The sequence below is a fragment of the Camellia sinensis genome, chromosome 7, assembly GCF_055761805.1.
Source record: "Camellia sinensis isolate YWXY chromosome 7, ASM5576180v1, whole genome shotgun sequence".
Classification (NCBI taxonomy): domain Eukaryota; kingdom Viridiplantae; phylum Streptophyta; class Magnoliopsida; order Ericales; family Theaceae; genus Camellia; species Camellia sinensis.
The window spans coordinates 191,331,274-191,351,683 of NC_138967.1; the positions used below are offsets into that span (position 1 = coordinate 191,331,274).

Here is a 20,410-nt window from a genome sequence, read left to right on the forward strand (position 1 = left end):
CAAATAGACAAATAGTCATATAATTGATGACGTAATCAATTATAAAACACTTAGTTGGACTTAGTTTTACGAATGGTATGTGCAAAATTGATTGACTTGTAAATTTGGATTGTGGCTTGTATGCATAATCGGCTCAATTACCAAAGTCAATTTCAACCAAGACTTGTGGCTTGTATGCATAATCAGTTGCACAATCAATTAGCATAAAAAAACATTATAGTGTATAGTGTTGGCATTCTTGCCTTGGCCTAATGCAATCTCAACTAATTTTCAAAGAGATTAACCAATATCAAAACACAACCTCACACTTAATTGGTGAGGACACTAGATATAGGGTAACACAATACATTAACAAATACAAACAAGATTATCAAAACCCATGTAGCTATTTAGAATACCAACCAAAAACAATGAAAAAAAGAAGGATCAAAACTCATTTTGAACCAATCATAAACATTGTCAATACAATACAACTGGCTATAGGGAAACTATTGCCAGGAATCACAACCCATTCCAAAAGCTCATCATTAGGAGTCATGAAGTTAATTTGCAAAGACATGGTACTCATGCAAAATTACATTTGCAAATCTAAGAAATCACATGCACCTTGTGCTTATTTAATGCCCAATTTGATGCCAATGAGCTTCTTGTAATGCTCCTTCAAAAACCTCTCCTATTCATAATCTCTGATCTTCTTGCACACCATTTCTCTTCATCCTATTTTCACAAAGCCCACAATGATTAAAAATTTAAACTGTTGCTTGATATGTTTTGATCACTCTGTTAAATGTAAATTCCAACACAAATCAACCGGACGCATTCAAGTATTCTACATTTTTTCAAGGTAAATGTTCTGAGTTTTTCTAATTATTGGAACTTGGGGCCACTGTGGAAGACTCAACAATGCAATGAATTGTTTATTTTTTATTGTTAGAACTATAATCTTCATTCATTTTCTTCAAAAATAAGTAATTCGTTATAGACTTCCAGTAACTTTTATTTACTCCATTCACTATACGCATAACAATGACATTTATAACTACCACTTTCCCTTTCATCTTGTTTTCCTTTGAAAATCTAATTCAAAGACTTTCATTTGATAAGAAAAAAAATAACAAAACAAAGGTTTGGTCACTCATCACCATTAATCCTTTTTTAACTAAATAAAAGAAATGTTAAGAATAAAAAAAAAATCAAATGAGAAAAAATAGAACAAAGCAAAAATAGAGTCAATAAATGAGACAAAAAGGGAAAATAAATAAATAAAACACATGGTCAATAAATGCTTCTCCAAATTGCACTCATGGGTCAAAACTCCATTCTACATTGCTCGTGAGTTAGGATTTCACACCTAAACTTAACAAAAGTAACTTTTATTTGTTCATTAGATGATAGAACAAAGGTTGATATACTAATTTTGAATTCTGCATAAATTGAACCCAAGCAAACAATTAAACAAAAGCTAAATTTGTTCAATAATGATTGCTTTTTCTTTTTCTTTTCCCAAAGGGAATGGGATTGTTCAAAAACTATCCCATCAACTAAGATGTAACTTTCACATGAAAAGAAATTGCCAATAGTTAAAATTCTTGAATTCTTTGATCACATGTTAACATGCATTTGGGAAAAATTAAAACTAGTACCTATGTTATTTCTTAGCGTTACATGTTAAATTAAATTGATGAGGTCCAATAATGCTCTATAACAACAAAAATCAATAACATAGATGATGCTTGACTTCATAAAAAAACACTCAATATGGTTGTGTACCTAATGAGTGATCAGCACAATTGTGTTTTCTTATGAAACATACAATTACAAAGAGATGTTTATCTGAAAAAAAAACATTCAAACCTTATAGTCCATAAAGATAACCCAAAGCATCATTAACTTTAGAGTAGACCACAACAAAGTTTCAAGACTTGAAACCTATAAGAAAAAGGCAAATATCCAAGGACAGATCTATGTGGAGACTATAAGGGGCCGTGGCCCCCCCGTTTTTGGCTTGACTACCTGTGCATTCTTTTTTTTTCTTTTTTTTTATTACTGCTATTTCCTATGTGAGGTGTATTGGTGTCACGACCCAAACCCGCCCCTGTACGTTTAGCACCGTAACCGGCCAGTAACCCGTAGATTTCCAAAGGCCTCTGAACAGATTAGTAAATAATAAGGGGCTGTGGAAGCAATAAATGCAAAATAGACAAGGTCCAATGAGCTGTGATAACGTATATGGGACAGAACATTTCAAACTTATTTATATATATACAACCATACCAGTCCAGCTACACAATATTTACAAGGTATGTACAAATTTTACTTCCCAAGATCTGACTTTACAAAGCATATGTAAAGACTAGCATGGAAACAAAAACAGCCATAGCATTGGGCTTCATTCGGAACCTCCTCGGGAGGCACAACAGTTGGCTGACAAAAACAAGACAGAAGGGCATCAACTCTGGCCCTGGTCATGTGCTGTAACAACCCTCATACTGTTTACTGATTAATGACTGATTAGTTACCGATAAACGCTGTTTACCGTGAAACTGAATTGATCATGACTGATAATTGAACTGATTAAAAGTACTGAACTGACTGACCGAAATTGAAACTGAATGGAATGAATACTTCTGTTTGAATTGCATTTTATCTGTTTGACTGTATGATTATCTGTTCATGCTTATATGTTTAAACTGCTAATTGAAGGCCTTATCGGCGGCCGAATCCGAAACCGATTAGTGTTTTATGATCCTCATACTTAATATGATTTTATGGTATATTTACCTGAAAACTGATTAGGTATGATTAAATTAGATTAAAATAAGCTAATTAAAGAGTTAGGCTTAATTACCGAATTGCCACCCTTGGTGGCCCACTCAACATAACATATGTGAGCCTGGTACACACTTGAAGAACATTTTCATCAGCCATTTCTCCTTGCCATAGCCGACCAAGAGGGAAGAGAGAGAGAGAGAGTGAGAGAAATTGAGTTCTACCTTGTGTATTGCTTGGAAATTGAAGAATTGTTGAAGGGTAGATTGCATATTTGAGCTCCCTTCTTGAACTACAAGACTAAAGGTAGCTCCATTGTCTTTTTGTTCATGTTTTAAGTTGATTCTTGCATGGTTCATGTCATATTGATGGAGTGTAGAGCCAAAACATGGTTTAGATGTTGAATTGTGGCTTAATTGTTGCATGCATGTACATATATTGAAGTTTTGAGGTTGTAGTCCATGTTTCCTCACATGCATGTCCATCTTTTGGTCATACTCCATGAGTTCATCTTGTTTTTGAAGGTTTGAGCTCTTTTGAAACAACATTAAAGCTTTGAAAATGATTTAAGATCATGCATGTCATGTTTGAGGATTGTTCTTGAAATTGGTTTGAAATTGGGTTTGAATAAAACACCCTTGGGCTTTGATTTCTCAAATTGAGTTTTGAATCATGTTTAACTATGAGTTTACATGTGTTTTCGGGAAATTTAGCCCAAGAGGTCGAGTTTTGATGCTTTTGAACTTGGTTTGAGCTTGGAGGTGCAATCTGGGTTTTCCAGATTTCGCACTTCCGCTCGAGCGGGGAAGTTCCGCTCGAGCGTGGAATCCGAGCATCCAGCATCTCTCTGCACTGTTTTACAGTCCGCTCGAGCGGAGGATCGGGCGCTCGAGCGGAGTCATGTCTCAAGCTCGAGCGGGCGTCGAGCGGAGATTTCACCCATCCAGTACTTTTACAGTACGCTCGAGCGGGAAAGTTTACGCTCGAGCGTGTACCTTTATGGCATGACCGCTCGAGCGGGGAAACCTACGCTCGAGCGGGACTCTGTTTTTCTGAAAATGCTTTTAAGTGTGCCTCCTTGCATCCTCATCCCATCCTAGGCATTCTTAGGCCTAGTTTAAGACATCTTATTGAGGATATAGAGGTAGAACACACCGAGGCATTAGGGATTAAGTTGTTATATTTCCCAACTGCGTAGCTTAGTGTGTTCAATCTGTTAACTGTGTAGGGTTGGCGACTGGGGAGACACGCTCTAGCTTACTGTAGCCCGAACTCTGTGAGTAACAATTGTGTAAAGATATGTTCAAATGATTATCTTCTGAATACTGAACTGAACTGTTTACTGAACTGCTATTGTTTACTGAATGAATGTATGTCCTATATTCTAAACTGTACTGTGGCATCCTTGGCATCTACTGTTACTGTTACTGTTACTGTTACAGAGATCTCTGTCGGTTCCCTCGTGGAACCACTACTGTTTACTGACTGATGGCCATCATTACTGTTCGGTCTTTAAGACCTACTGTTTACTGCTATGCTAATGGATGTACCACATATGACTGAATAACTGTTCTGACTGAAAGACTGAAGTATTGTTTAATGAACTGATTTCATTACTGTAAGGACATTTCATTCATAACCTCTTTACGCATTATGTTATTCGCTGGGCTTTAGCTCACTGTTTATATATATATAGGTGCTCAGCCACCAGACCGGAGCTAGGAGCGTGGGTTAGACTCCAGTTTTGTCAAGCCAGCCTATGTGCCTCACTGCGAGGTTCCGAGCCTATCGTGTTAAGGCTTAGGGGTGTTTTACAATTCCCCCTTCTGTACCGTCTACTGTTCTGTATAGACTGAATGTTTACTGTACTGTTATCAAGGGATTAGGTCCCTGTACTGTGTGACTGTAAATTTTGTATAGACTGTACTGTTTGTATATGTGAATGCATGAAAAATCTTTTTGGCATACAGACTGACACAGCTCAATGGACATTATTCATTTACTGTATTGGCTTCCGCCAGGCCCTGTACTCTGTTTTACTGTACTACTGTTCTGCAGGCCTGTGGTAATCTCGGATTACTGGCCGGTTACGGTGCTAAACCCATAAGGTCGGGTTTGGGTCGTGACATGTACCGGCTCACCTACATACATAATATAAACTATGAGCGAAAGCCCAGTGAATAATAATAGAGTAAAGGGATTTAATGAATGAGTTCGTATAGATTCAGAAATCATAATTTAGTTTCATATCAAAATCATAGTTTATTCAAATCATATACAGACAGAAATCATAAGTCTTGATTAAGTTTACATGATACATCCATTAGCATTAACAGAACAGAACGTATACACGTGGGGTTACGAATTACCAGTTCCATAAAGGAACCTTCGGATCCGGGTAATAGAACAGAACAGAAGCTGAGCCCCCGTGACAGGGCCTCCGGTATGGGTAACAGAGTGCAGACAGATATAAGTTCCATAAAGGAACCTCCGATACTGGGTAATAGCTAACAGAGATCACATGATGCTAAGGATGTCACGAATACATATCAGAAGTTAAACAATCATTCATTGTACAGAACATATCATTTCAGAAAACAGATCTTGTTTTATCACACAGAAAATAGATACAGTTGAACATATCTTTACTAAATTATTACTCACAGTTGGCCTTGAAACAGACAGACGGAGCAGATTGATCACACAACACGCGGCACGTGACCTACATAACATATAACGGGCACACACTTGAAACATACGTTCTAATTGCACAAAACTTATGTCGTTGGTTCTTAGTGTGTCTCTAACCTTAAATCCTCACTATAGAGTCTTAAACATGGCCTAGGAATGCCTAGGATGGAATGAGGATGCAAAGATGCCTTGGAAAATATTTTTCAAAATTTGCTGAAAACAGGGGTCTCGCTCGAGCGTGGCTTTCTTCGCTCGAGTGTGCTTGTCAAAACAGAGGGGTCGCTCGAGCGTAGACTCCTTCGCTCAAGCGGTCTGTAAAAATGCAGAAGTACTGGTTGCTGGAATTTTACGCTTGATACCCGCTCGATGCTCGCTCGAGCGTGAGACACAGACCTTCGCTCGAGTGTAGGTCTCTTCGCTCGAGCGTAGGTCTCGTCGCTCGAGCGTGCGTCTGCATGCACCAAAAATCTGAGAGCTTGCAATTTACGCTCGAGCCACCATTCCTTCGCTCGAGCGTATCTCTGAACAAACGATGGTCGCTCAAGCGTGGAATCCTTCGCTTGAGCGAGGAAGCCAAATTCTAGAATTTCCAGATTTGCCTCTCAAGCTCAAACCAAGTATTCAACACCTCAAAACTCAACCTCTTGGGCCCATTTTCTGGAAAACACATGTAAACTCATATTATAAGATGTTTCAAAGATCAATTTGTAAAATCAAAGCCCAAAGGTGAGTCAATTGAACAGAATTTCAAATAAAACTTCAAGAACATAACTTAAATGTATCATGCAAGAATCTCATTGAAACCAAACCCTCCAAACATGATCAAACTTGATAATTTGGTGGACAACAAGGTGAATGACCACAATGTGAATAGAATTAATACATGCATGGAAGAAATCCTAAAGTTCAAACTCAAAACATGGAAATTTATGCATGCATGCATGCATGAATTACTACTCAACTCAACATTTAAACCAATTCTTGACTTTAATCTTCCAATTTTACCATGGACCATGCAAGGTATAACTTAAATGCACAAACAAGAAGGTGATTTTCCTACCTTGGGTCTTGAATTCCAAGCTTAGTAGCCTAATCTTCCATGTTGCCTTCAATTCTTCTAAGCTCAAGCACAATTCTAAATGAACTCAATCTTGTTCCCCTACTCTCTCCCTCTCCAACGGTTTAGGCAAGGGAAATGGCTGAAAATGTGTATGAATCAATGCTAAACAATGTGTGAGAAAATGGCCCACTCAAGGGCAAGGATGTAATTAACTTGCATTCACTTGATTGATGTTTAATCTAGCATTATTTAATTTAATTTAATTTAATCGCTCCGAACCGAATTTTAGTTAAACCTACCATAAAATCACATAAAATCTAACTAGCATAAAACATTAATCAATTTCGGAATCGGGCTCCGATAAGGCTTTCAATTCGCAGTTTCAAGTCAAAGGCATGAACAGATCATTTTATCGCAAACAGATAGAAACACATAAATAATGCAATACACATGCAGATTAATCCCAAATCCTCCCTAAATTACTGTTAGACATAATTAAGTGCGAATTAACGTTAATCAGAAGTTGGGGTTATTACAATTGGCTCCTAACTCTTCTTTATTCTGTTTTTTTTACTTTAAAGCAATTCATTTGCTCTTCTCTTTCTTTTGTCTTCTATAATTTTTTTTATTCTTATATTTTTTATTTTCTCTCTTTTTTTAATTTTAAGTTTTTTTTTTTTTTGGACTTATCTCTTGATTGTAATTACATGTTATTTTTATTTTTTTTTTGTCACAAATTCAACCATATAATGCTCAATTCATTGTCATATAATTGTGGGTAAATTGTGAATCTCTAACATTACTCACTTTTTTATTCATGTTTTGGCCCCCCGGAAGACAAAAGTCTGGTTCTATCCCTGCAAATATCAAGAAGAAGATTCACATGATAGGTATAGAAAAACACACCACCAACATTGGCCAACTATTCTTCTCTCTTTAAGCAAGATTTTTTAAAAACAAAAATCACAAGTATGTAATTTCTCAAGGGGCAAATTAAGTCACACAAAGATACGCACAAAACAAATGAAGCCCATATAGTTTAAATCTCTATAACTAAATATCCACAATTCTTCAAACCCAAATATAAGAATCCCCGATACAAATAAAGACATTATCAACCTCAAATAATACTTCACAAAAGCCTACATATACTCAATAAGCCTCTTGATTTGAAGTGAAAAGTGATCCATCTTATCTTAAAATAAATATGACACGAGGATAGGTGCTGTAAAAACTTCAAATTGTGGTATGAAATTCACTGAGACTTATGAGCTTTGAAAAAGGACTATTGAGAAGCCAATGTGTAGGAAATTTTGGTACAAAGGACTTTCTGGTACAAAGGACTTTTATGTTTTCAAACTGGTCAAAGTGCCTCAAAGGCTCTTGAAAGGTCCATATAATAGTTAAATAAGTCGGTTGAAATAACAAAATTTGAATTGGTCAAAAACTGATATCATATTATGTTACAGGCCCTGCAAGAAAATAAATTGGATGGGCATAGCCCCAACAATAATTGTGTAACTTGAGTAAGACATGCTTTGAGGCTAAAAACAAGTCCTATTCTATCCCACATATGCCTCAAGTAAATAAATAAGCTAATAGCAAACATGGGTTGTAGCAGCTTTTGATTGAAAGCTAGTTGTTTCTAGATTTAAATCCAAAGAGGAAGGTTTGACTAGTCAATCTGTTAGTTTTTTTAAATAAGGGGAAAAAAGAAATTTAAACATAAATAATTAATAAGACAATGATATGCCTCCCTCTCCACGATAAAAGAAGACTTCACCTAATCCAAATCAATGTTACAAAGAAGCCACTATTACCACCAACAAAATAGAACACCCAAAAAAATTATCAAAACAGAAGCATAAGTCCAGAATTCAATTGGCAAGGAACCAAAATAATATCAGAAAATAGGAAATTAAATCACAATTGGCAAAGACCCAAACTCAACTCTTTCGTAGAGTGATGCTTAACTTTTGTGATTCTATCACAATCGAGTGCCCAAAAAGCCAAAAATAAACACTCAAGCAAAGAAATATAGGGCTAACATCACTCAACCCTCAGCAAAAAAAATGCCATATTAAAATTATACGAAATAATTTAAAAAGTAGTAAGAACTCTAATTGAAAAAGCAAAAAATGCTTCAGGAGTATAGCAAAAGAGATGATTTTGTGGGGTGCATTTTTCGTTGTTTCCCAACATGTTTGAAAAGTTTCTTACAAGCCTCTACATAGTATTTCTAGAATTTTTAGACCATTCACGGAAAAAAAATCCTAATAATTTCTGGTAAAGTTTCTTAAAATTTTGTCTGAACATCCTATTGAAAACTAGTCCCTAGGAGCTGCATTTCCATTGTAAAACCAAGTTTTGTAGCAAATATACATAAAGCATGAAGCAAAAATTTCACATTGGTCCACTCGTAACTTGCACGGCCAAGTTCCAACTCTATGTTGATCAAAAAATTCCATAAGAAGAAGACTTTCAATTATTCCAACAAAAATCCAACCATCCTAAAATTCAAAGAAATATTCCAAATATTAAACTCATATATTCCATACCATATACAAATTTTATTATTGCCGACCCCATTTGATGGGACTTAAGGCTTGGTTTGGTTTACCAAACCATAGTCACATTACCATATACAATCTCATACCACAAATTACCATACCATATACAATCTCACTTTTGCACACCAAGAATCTCACTCTTTCTTCAAATAGGGGAAAATATATGTTTCACTTTCCACACATTCCATTGTCACATTCAACAATGGTAATGAGCTCAATTAAATTCTACCAAACCACCATAACATGTAAAATCTGTAAACATTAAAAACACATCTATTTTTAAAAGAATACATTTATACCCATTAAGGAACAACATATATAAACCTACTTTTAGAATTAACACCAAATAGAGAAAAATAAAACAAATTAAACCCATTAAGGAAGAATTGACAATGTCAATGCAAACGCAAACAATCAGCCACCCCCCCTCCTACATTTATTTTTCTTCATTCATTTTGTCATTTTTATTTTCTCTTGTGTTCTTAATCCATATCAATTTCCTATTTTCTCCCGTGTGACCTTGTACAAATAGATGTCCATTCAGAATCACTATCAACAACTTTAAAAGGATTCCAAATTAAACAAGGCTGATAAAGAATACTATGCATTAGCAATAATTGAAAACAAGCTAAAAAAATCATAGAAAAATTAACTCGCTTCGGCTTATTTTGCTATTCCTTCATTGGTTTTTAAACCAATTATGCTAGCTGCTAGGCTCATCACATATCTTTTTAGCACATTGATGTGAGCTGATGGCAACTGAATATTACCGTATAACGCATAATTAATCAACATGCCTATCATCAAATATCCTTTTGAAAAGTGGATATTTAGAGGGACAAAAAAAATCCAGGAATATTTTATGCAACGCATGTGTGAAATGCCAGAAAAACAACATAATGTCATTCTAGTAGCCATCTATAATCTTAGAAAACCTCGTCATTTTAGTGAAAAGTATTTGCTATTATTTTCTTTTGGAGTTTTTGGGACCATCTTATCTCAGTTAAACTTTACAAAAGAAGTATGAAATTCCCTTATGGCGTGTTTGGTTGGAGGATTTGGAGATGGATTTGGAAAAGGAAATGAAAAAGGTAGGTGAAATGTGAATAAAACATACTTATATTTCACCTACTTTTACACACCTTTTCCCTTTCCTTTTCCAAATCTTTTCCCAAATCCCCCAACCAAACACAACATTAATGAAGCACAGTGACCCCACTCGAATCATCTACAATGATTCAAAGGTAAATTCTATGTCATGTACTTTGCCTTTTGCATCAATTTGTACTTTTAATTGCAATTAACTTGATTATAACTATAGAGAGAGAGAGAGAGAGAGGGAGAGGAAGCGAATCACCATGAAAACCATGAGGCTCTAATGGTCTTCAAAACTCCAAAACAGTAGCAGTCACACCTGGAAAAACAAAAAAAAGACTTTGTTCAATACTGTACCCTTTGTGGGGGGGGAACCAAATATAATAAGACAGAAAGTTCTATACGTTGAGAACAATGTCCATGACATATATGGCCAAAACTGGACAATAAAAACAAAGGAATGGTAATAAATTAGTGACATAATAGCTGAATTACAAATATGAAACCTAATAACAATAATAATAAGGGTTTTCTCAAAGATGAGAAAACATCTTCTCAAATCCTCAACATCAGAACTTTTAACTCAAACCTAATAGCAAAAAGGAGCTCGGGGAGATGGCTAGGGTTAGAAACCCAATCAAAAAATTAGATATCTAATATACCCATTTTAGAAACCCTTCAAAAACATATAGAAGATAAGGGAGATAGATAGGGTTTACAAAATTGGAAAGAGAGAGAGAGAGAGAAACCACCTTACCTGGTGAGCATGTAATAGTCGACGGTGGCGACTTTGGATTTACACAATATCGTCCGTGAGGGAGGAGGAATGAGAGGAAGGAGTTGTGTGTGAGAGTGAGATGAGAAACTAAGAAGGGTTAGGGCAAAATTTTAGGGGGAATCCCCAATTTGAGAGGGAATTTCAAATTAAGGTAAAACTTTGTGAACAAATTTGTTCCTAATTTTTTTAGAGATGTAAAAAATAGATTAGGCTTGTTAAATTAATATTTTTTAATTTTATTTATTGTTTATACTTTTTACTTTATTGAAGTTTTATAACTCAGTTTGTGGAAAAAAAAATACAAAATTTGTATATATTTAGAAAGTATAAATTAAAGATAATTTAAAATTACACCAAATATATATATATATATATATATATATATTATTTATGTGTATATATATCCCAAATCTCATGAAGTTTTGATGAAAATGTTACACACAAAGCCAATTAAGGGTTTAGGTTCGAAGAAGTAACATAATTTATGAATCTATAAACTTTCCAAAAAGATTCAGATATGTAGTCATGACATCAAACCTTGAAAGAGAATAATAAAGCTAGCAAGTAAAAAGTCACAAAATCAAAAAATAAAAAATAAAAATAAAATTTACATTTAGTGAGACAAAAATAAACCAAGAAAGAATTCAATTTTATTGAATCTACCGTGTCAAGCCATACATGCATTTTAAGTCAATGGAAGAATTCAATTTTATTGTAAACCAAGAAGTGCATGAAGTGAAGAATTTCTCAAAAAACATGAACATAAATAGAATTAATTGATAAATATTTCTCAACAAATAGTCTAGTCCTGAGGGGATATATTTGGTCATCACAAACAAAAGAAGACCAACCTAACACCGTTACAGACTTAGCAAGAATTTCTCAAAACACATGAACAGAAATAGAATTAATTGATAAATATTTCTCAACAAATAGTCTAGTCTTGAGGGGATATATTTGGTCATCACAAACAAAAGAAGACCAGCCTAACACCATTACAGACTTAGCAATGACATTGATTGCCGGTATATTAGTCACTTGTAATTTTATAAGGGCAAAGCTAACTTGATATAAAATCAAGGACAAAATGATCTCCAAAAAAACGAGTAATACCAAAAGCTTTCATTTAAATCATCATAGTTCCTCCACAAGGAATGCTTTGATATCCTTTTCTACTCCTAGCAACTTCCTTTTAGAACAAACTCAAATATTATTTAACACGAGTTTACAAAATTATAAAATCTAAACTTCAAAGAGAACCGAAAATTACTAAAACAAATCACCTAAAAAACATCTCATATAGACACATGATATTACAAAAACCAATACAAGATAAAATATGAAACTGACACTACAAAATCCCACAAATAATATAAAATAGAATCAACATAACAAAAACATAATTGTAATATTATTCAATTACACAAGCATATACAACAATCAAACTTCTGTGATAGGACTATAGAAATAACTAACCTTTAGGCCATTGCCATTAAGAAGAATAACATGGTCCACTGCATTAAATAACTTGGGGCTACAAACAATAACAAAAACATAAAAATTAGAACTTCAAAAATGAACAATCACATAAATAAATCTACAAATATCTATCGAGAGAACCAGAGATTAGGGTATAAGTTTGAATTTATAGAGTTGGAAACAATAGCACCAAAATACAAATTTTTTTACTACAAAAAACAAGATCTAATGGTAAACTATTGTAGAAAACATAAACATAGCTGGGGTTTAGAAACCAGGAAAATGAAAGGGAGTTAGACAGAGAAATTGAATTAACCGGTGCTGGGTAGAGATTGAAACAATGATTGGTGTAGAAATTGGCGGAATAAACTATGGATTCCGGGAAATTTCCAAACGAAGCGATACAGTGGTAGTGTGTGGGTGTAGATAGAACGGTATGAAGACATCGCTTGAGTTAGAGAGAGAGAGAGAGAGAGAGAGAGAGATACCGGAGAAAATGGTAATTGGTGAGGATGAAAGTGTAAGAATTCCAAATAACTCTGTATATTCAATTGTATATGTTTACAAAGAGTGCATCAGTTATATAGCCCGAATCTATGACAGAGAAAGGAAATACAAAGAAAAGGGAATTGGCTAAAATTGCCTAATTCCTAATATACCAGATATACAATATATATTCTCATACCCCCACTCAAACTCAAGGTGTTTTAACAAAAAACACTGAGAATTTGCTAAGAAGAAACTGAAACGGAGCGGTAGTGTGAGTCTTGGTGAAGAAGTCCGCAAGTTGCAAAGCCGAAGAGACAAAAGGAAGTGAGATAGAGCCATAATGCAGATGCTGTCGTACAAAGTGACAATCAATCTCAATGTGTTTCGTCCGTTCATGGAAAACAGTATTGTGGGCAATCTGAATAGCACTGTGGTTGTCATAATAGAGGGAGGTTGGAGAAGACTGAGGGACACCCAAATCAGAGAGAAGACAACAAAGCCAAACAAGCTCAACAGTAGCATGAGCCATAACACGGTACTCAGCTTCGACAGTAGAGCGAGCAACAACAGTTTATTTTTTACTTTTCCAAGAGATCAAGGAATTGCCAAGAAACATACAGAAACCAGCGGTGGACTTGCGATCAGTAACATCACTAATCCAATCAAAATCAGCATAGGCCACTAAGTCTAAAGAGGAAGTAGACGACAACAGCAAGCACTGAAAGATGGTACCCCGGAGATAGTGAAGAATGTGAGCCAAAGCAGCCCAATAGGTAGAGTGAGGAGCAGAAACGAACTGACTAACCACATGAACAGCATAAGCAAGATCAGGGCGAGTGACAATCAAATAAACTAAACAACCCACCAGCTCACGATAAACCGTAGGATCATCCAGAGGGACACTATCAGTAAAGTTGAGGTTCACATTAAGCTCAATAGGTGTATTAGAAACCTTAGGATCAGTAAGACCGGCACGGTGAATAACCTCATTAGCATAATTGGCTTGAGACAGAAAATAGCCCTTGGGAGAAGAGGCAACCTCAATGCCAAGAAAATACCACAATAGACCCAGATCTTTCATTTCAAAGGTACGGAAAAGATATTACTTGATCTCAGAGATAGCAGAAGAGTCAGAACCAGTGATGATCATATCATCCACATAGAGTAGGAGAGCAACAAAACCAGCCGAGGTATATCTCAGAAACAAAGCAGAGTCAGAAGCAGAAGGATGAAACTCAAGCTCGGTAACGGCAGTCTGAAAGCGATCATACCAAGTACGAGAAGACTACTTCAAACCATATAGAGCACGCCGAAGACGACAAACTTGCCTAGAGGAGTAGAGAAGACCAGAGGGAGGACATATGTAGACCTCCTTAGTGAGATAACCGTTAAGAAAAGCATTCTTAATGTCCATCATATAGAGAGGCCAATGGTGAACGGCAGCAACAGAAATCAAGGTACGGACAGTAGTCATCTTAGCAACAGGGGCAAAGGTCTCGTCATAATCAATACCATACTCTTGTGAGAAACCCTTGGCAACCAAGCGAGCTTTGTAGCGCTCGAGAGAACCATCAGAATGAGTCCTGACTTTATAGACCCATTTGCAACCAACCAGATTCTTGCCAGTAAGCAAAGGAACCAACTCCCAAGTGTTAGTCTTCTGTAAGGCAAACAACTCATATTCCATAGCTTGAACCCAATTAGGATCCTGACAAGCCTCCGTGTAAGACTGTGGTCTGAAAAAGAATGAATAACAGACAAAAAAGTATGATAGGAAGCAGAAAAACATGTATTAGACCAACCCAACCTGTTTGGAGGACGACGCTCACGAGTAGGATATCAGTGTGTAGTAGGATCAGAGTTGTCAAAAGCAGAAGGAGCAACAACAGAAGTAAAGACAATTGATGGTGGGGGAGCCTGACGACGAGAATAGACCAACAGCGGAGGGGAAGAAAAAGCTGAAGGAGGAGAAGGAGCCATAGGTGACGCAGACGGAGAAGTAGAAATGGGCTCAAAAGGAACAGTGAAGATGTACTCATCAGACGAGACCTCAGAATGAAATGGGTCAATGTGAACCAAATCCCCTTTGAAAACTGGAGTAGTGAGAGGGAGAAGCTGAAAGTAAGACAGATGTTTGAGAAAGGCAACATGACGAGAGACATAAAGACGATGAGAGACAGTACCGTAACAGCGGTAGCCTTTCTAAGTAAGACTGTAACCCAAAAAGACACAGAGGACAGACTAGGCACTAAGTTTGGTCCTATCTTTGCAACCAGAAAGAAGGGGAGTAGGCATGCGATTGAGAAGAAAAACAGCAGTAAGAACTACGTCTCCCTATAATGGAGCCGGAATTGAGGCCAAGAGAAAAAGAGACCTAGCTGTCTCAAGGAGATGACGATGTTTACGCTGGGCTCGATCATTTTGGGCAAGTGTATCTGTACAGGAAGTTTGATTAATAGTATCCAAATTGGCCAAATACTCACAAAACTTATTTTTAAAATATTTCCCACCCAAGTCAAACCATAACACTTTAATGGTAGACCCAAACTGAGCAGTAATCATAGACTGAAAGGTATGTTATATCTGATAGAAATCGGACTTATGAGTCATAAGATAAACCCCAAGTGTAATGGGTGTAATCATCAACAAATGACACATAGTATGCAGAACCCCCTTGGTAAGCACAGGAGAAGGGCCCCAGACATCAATATAAACTAAAGAAAACGGTGTAGCAGATATAGAAATACTGTTACGGAAAGGTAAGACTATCATTTTGGCAAGTTTACACCCCCGACACTCGGTAAGTTGACTAGGAGAAACTTTACCCAATATACCTGATTGAGCTAAAGATTGTAAGCGGTCAGCAGACAAATGCCCTAATCTAGAATACCACAAATAGAAAGGATTGGACAGAGAATCTAACTAAAAAGAATAAAAGGCAGTCGGAGAGGTAGTCATAGGCAGATGCAAGCTCTCCACCACATAGAGGTCTCCAACTCTACGGTCAGTCCCAATGTGCTACTTGAATATCCGATCCTGCACAGAACAGATAGAAGAAGAAAAGATAACATCAAAACTAGAGGCATCAAGTTGACTAATAGATAATAAACTGACAGATAACTGAGGAACATATAAGACAGATGAAATAGAGACTACTGACATAGCAGACAGTAGGACAGACCCAACAGATATAGTTGACATACCAGACCCATTAGTAGTATTAACAGTAATAGGAAATGAAGGGGAAGTACAATTCTGAAGTAAAGAGAGATGAAAAGTCATATGATGAGAGGAACCAGAATAAAAAAGCCAGACAGATGAAGAGATACCTGAAGAAGACCCAAGCAAACCTGAATGAAGAGAGGAAACAACGGAGGCAGATGGAGATGGCTGAGAGGTAGACAATATATGCTGAAGCTAACTAATCTGAGCAGTCAAGGAAGCCAAGTCAGGATCAGGAGCTGGAGCAAATGCAGTAGAACCGGCGGGAGGCTGAACGGTACTTAGAGGAGGAACGCAAAACTTGATCGAAAATTGTGAGTCAAACACAAGCAAAGTAGACAAACATCCTTTCTTGGGACAATGATACTTCCAATGACCTCTCTGATGGCAGAAGGCACACTCATTTGAAGCCAATGGGCCTTTATTGAGCTTTGTGGAAGGTTGAAGTTGATGGGTATTTGACATCAGAATGAACCAAGACAAAAAAGATAATTGATAGAGCAAAGTGTAATAAACAAAGACTGGATGGGCCAAACTATAATAAAGCCAAACTATAATAAACCAAAATTGTACCAGGTGTGATCAAACCAACCACGAAGCAATACAGAACTCCAGATGAGAGAGACACAATTCGAATCAGAGACTGAAGCTAAGAACCTAAAGCCGAAGTCGATAAAGAGAGGCCTCTAAAGAAAGAGAGACGAACCACAGAGACGAAGCAGATGACCGGACAAAGCAAATGAACTAGATCCAATCTCAAATGGATCACAAATCAAAGATGACGAGCTGCGATTCGAAGCAGATGGGTCACAACTAAGAGAGAAATCCTGGGAGGCGTAGAACAACGACTGAAATAGAGATGGGTCATGATCCCGACATTGGGTAGATCACGATTCTGACGAGACCAGATGCTGATTGCGAGTCTGGTACAATCGCGACTCTAGAGAACCACAAACGAGAAGTCTACAAATCGGGAAGAAAGAGCTTCGAACCAGAGAGAACTTCGAAACTTCGAACCAGAGAAGACTTCTAATGATTAAAGGCAGTGCTAGGGTTTCACACACGGCTCTGATACCATGTAAGAATTCCAAATAACTCTGTATATTCAATTGTATATGTTTACAAAGAGTGCATCAGTTATATAGCCCTAATCTATGACAGAAAAAAAAGAAATACAAAGAAAAGGGAATTGCCTAAAATTGCCTAATTCCTAATATACCATATATATAATATATATTCTCACAGAAAGATACCGTCGGAGAGCATGAGAAAGGAGCCAAAATGGAGAGAGATGAAGAGTGTGAGTCGAGATGGCGAGCAAAACTGAAATAGAGAGAGGGAGAGAGAGAGTGAGTGACTAAATTTCTAAGATCAAAACAAATTTTACAATCAGACTTGAATTACAAAATATAATTCACTGCCACAAAATAGATTTTATAAACAGATTGACAATCTATGATCAAAATAGAATTCCCTGTCACCAAAAAAAATTCCTTCAATGCCTTACTGATCTAGGATAATTGTTGAAGACATCCATAGAATTCACTGCCACTGAGAGGGAGTTTTTATATACATTGGGGCCGAGCTAGACCAAGGCATGGTAAATGGGTCGTTCTTTGGGCCGTGGTGAAAAGAGCTTAGCAAGTGGACCGCGGTCCAAGTGGTAGCTCGGTCCAAGTGTGAAAAGGGCTCGGCAAGTGTTAGCTCGGTCTAAATGTGATTATAGTCATCACAGTCGGAGTAGAGATAGTTAGCTCGGCCATAGCATTCGGAGCCGAGGCATGATGGCTTCTCGTGGTGAACCTCGCTTTGATTAGCGCGGTCGAAGCTTGCTGAAAATTAGCTCGATCTCAACAGGCAACCGAGGTACAAGTGAACAAAAGCCGATCTACGAGTTGCATATGAAGGCATGGGATTAAGTATGACAAAGTGCTAGTGTTAGCTCGGTCATACCTTTATCCAACCAAAACAAAACCATCTCACTTGGTTTAAGCAGTGAGGGGGGTGTTGAAGGATAAGCATTATCTTTCAAAAGTGTGATTCCTAGGAGGACTCTACATGGAGGAGTAATAGTCCTACTAGGATTGTGCCACACAAAACCTATAAAAGCTCACAACATAACCTATGTACAGGTAACACAACTTTGATTCTCGAATACACAGAGCTTTTGTCTATTTGTCTATTTTGCTGACTTAGGCATCGGAGAGGTATCCGGCACACACCCACCGACTAGCTCACGTTTGTGTTTTCAAGGAGTAAAGCGATGACGTTTGGAGGAGCGCAGACTTGATCAACAGGATTATACGAGAACATTATTTCTTGCTCGTACAATTTCGATCTCGGTATTCCCTATTGTCGTTTAACTGTAATCCGGACTCGGTCCCGTAGATTTGTTGTTGGTCCTATCCTCATTTCTATCCCTTACTCTTTGTTTTAGAGTTTTGGATTGTGTTGGGCAAGTTAGGAATAAGTTGGTTGTGTTTTAAAACTTAGAATTTGTACCCAGGTTTTGGTCTATCCGCTCGAGCGGCGATTTGACGCTCGAGCGGGCATTTGTTGTTGCCTCTCCGCTCGAGCGGCAGTTTGGACGCTCGAGCGTGAATTTCCTTCTCTCAGCATTTTGGTCGTCTGCAGAAAATTCTAGAAGAGTGCATCCGGCGCTCGAGCGGCTCTTTGGACGCTCGAGCGTAAACCTATGTCTAACGCTTGAGCAGGGTGTTCTACGCTCGAGCGGACCTGTTTTATATCAGTCCGTGAAATCACTTTTCACTTTTCTTTTCTTTCTCTTACTTTCCCAAAATCGATTTTTGAGAGCTCCTCACTCTAAAACCTAACTTCTCTCTAGGGTTTGATCTAGTAGGAGTGTTTTCCTCACCTTGGGCCTTTGTAAAAAGTGTGTTGATCGTCGAGGGTTTCGTTTTGATCCAAGAAATTTAGGATTTGGAGCACTTCCGAGTTTTGCTCTTCTTCTCCTTGGGTTCAACATTTGAGGTAGGGATTTCCTTGTTCTTTTTCAATACTTCGCCTATAGATAGACATGTGGTAGTTTTGTATTGCATGAAAATCATATCCACGTTGGATTTGTTTGAAATCATGAGAAGGGACCTAGGATTGGTTATTTGAAAATGGTTATTTTATCATTGATGGTTGTTTTTGCTAATTGAGGTGTAAATTAGCATGTTATAGTTGAAAGAAGAAAAAGGCCAAAATTATATTTTGATTTGGTAAATTAAAATGGAAGGTAGCTAACCTACATTGTAAATCTCTATTGTTAATGTGAGTTAGATGAAGGTGTTAATGCCTAAGGGGTTAACTTTGGCTTGGGAATGGTTTTGAAGTAAATGTAGTGGACTAATGTGAGTTATGGCTTTATTATCAACGGAATTGGTTTTGTAAAACAAAAGGGATGGAGTTGGTTTTGTGAAAACAAAAGGAGATGGAATTTGTTTTGTGAAATGAGAAAAGTATCTTTGATATAAGTATGAAAATTGGATTGTTGCTTCTTGAGTTTTGAATACACACACGTGGGGGTTGTATCTTTAACTACCGTGTTAATGTTGTTGTTGAGTTTGTGGTCTCACAGTAATTGAGTCTTTAATAGATGTACTAAATACTTGCATCTAGAGGTTTTGTCCTTGGTCATCGGTGGAGGATGACATGGATGTGTTGAATTGTCATGTATGTATTATACCATTGTTGATTGAACATTGTATGTAAGGAAGTGCTGAGATACATTATATATGTATGCTTGCTCGGGGGAAATTAATTATGTGTTCATATACTTTAACACATTGCTTGTATCTTGATTGTTTATGTGTATGTATCACACATGTTGGTTATGCCATGTTGTATTGTGGTTATTGGTGTTATACCACGCACTGATAATCAGAGGTACCGTGACCTTCCAGCTAACGCCTGGAGAACTGACTACGTTGAGAATCAGAGGCACCACACCCTTCCAGCTAGCGCCTGGTAAACTGGTGTATTGTTGTGAGAGATGTATCTTTGGCTTACTACGCACATAGCCGGTAGAGCAAAGTTTTGTTGTTGTTTCAGTGTATCTGAGAATATCATGGATTGTGTTGGTTCCAGTATTTGAGGGCCGAGTTGCCTCATTGGTTGATTATATACATGCTGGTGGGTTGTTATTCCCTTTCTAATAAAGGCATGCATGTATAGTTATGATGGTATTGGGAACAAACCAAAATGTCATTTTGTCTTTTGGGAAAATGCGAAGGAGATAGAACATTTTAAAAA

At 37.0% G+C, this 20,410-nt stretch overlaps 1 long non-coding RNA gene across 1 annotated transcript; it reads right to left on the reverse strand.

Moving 5' to 3' along the window:
* Positions 1 to 413: 413 nt before the first annotated feature.
* On the reverse strand, positions 414 to 11,814 carry LOC145796472 (uncharacterized). Its single transcript, XR_014336933.1, has 3 exons — positions 10,943 to 11,814; positions 10,448 to 10,504; positions 414 to 717 (listed from the first exon to the last, which is right to left on the reverse strand). It is a non-coding gene; the product is annotated as an uncharacterized LOC145796472 (long non-coding RNA).
* Between the last annotated feature and the right edge of the window lie 8,596 nt (positions 11,815 to 20,410).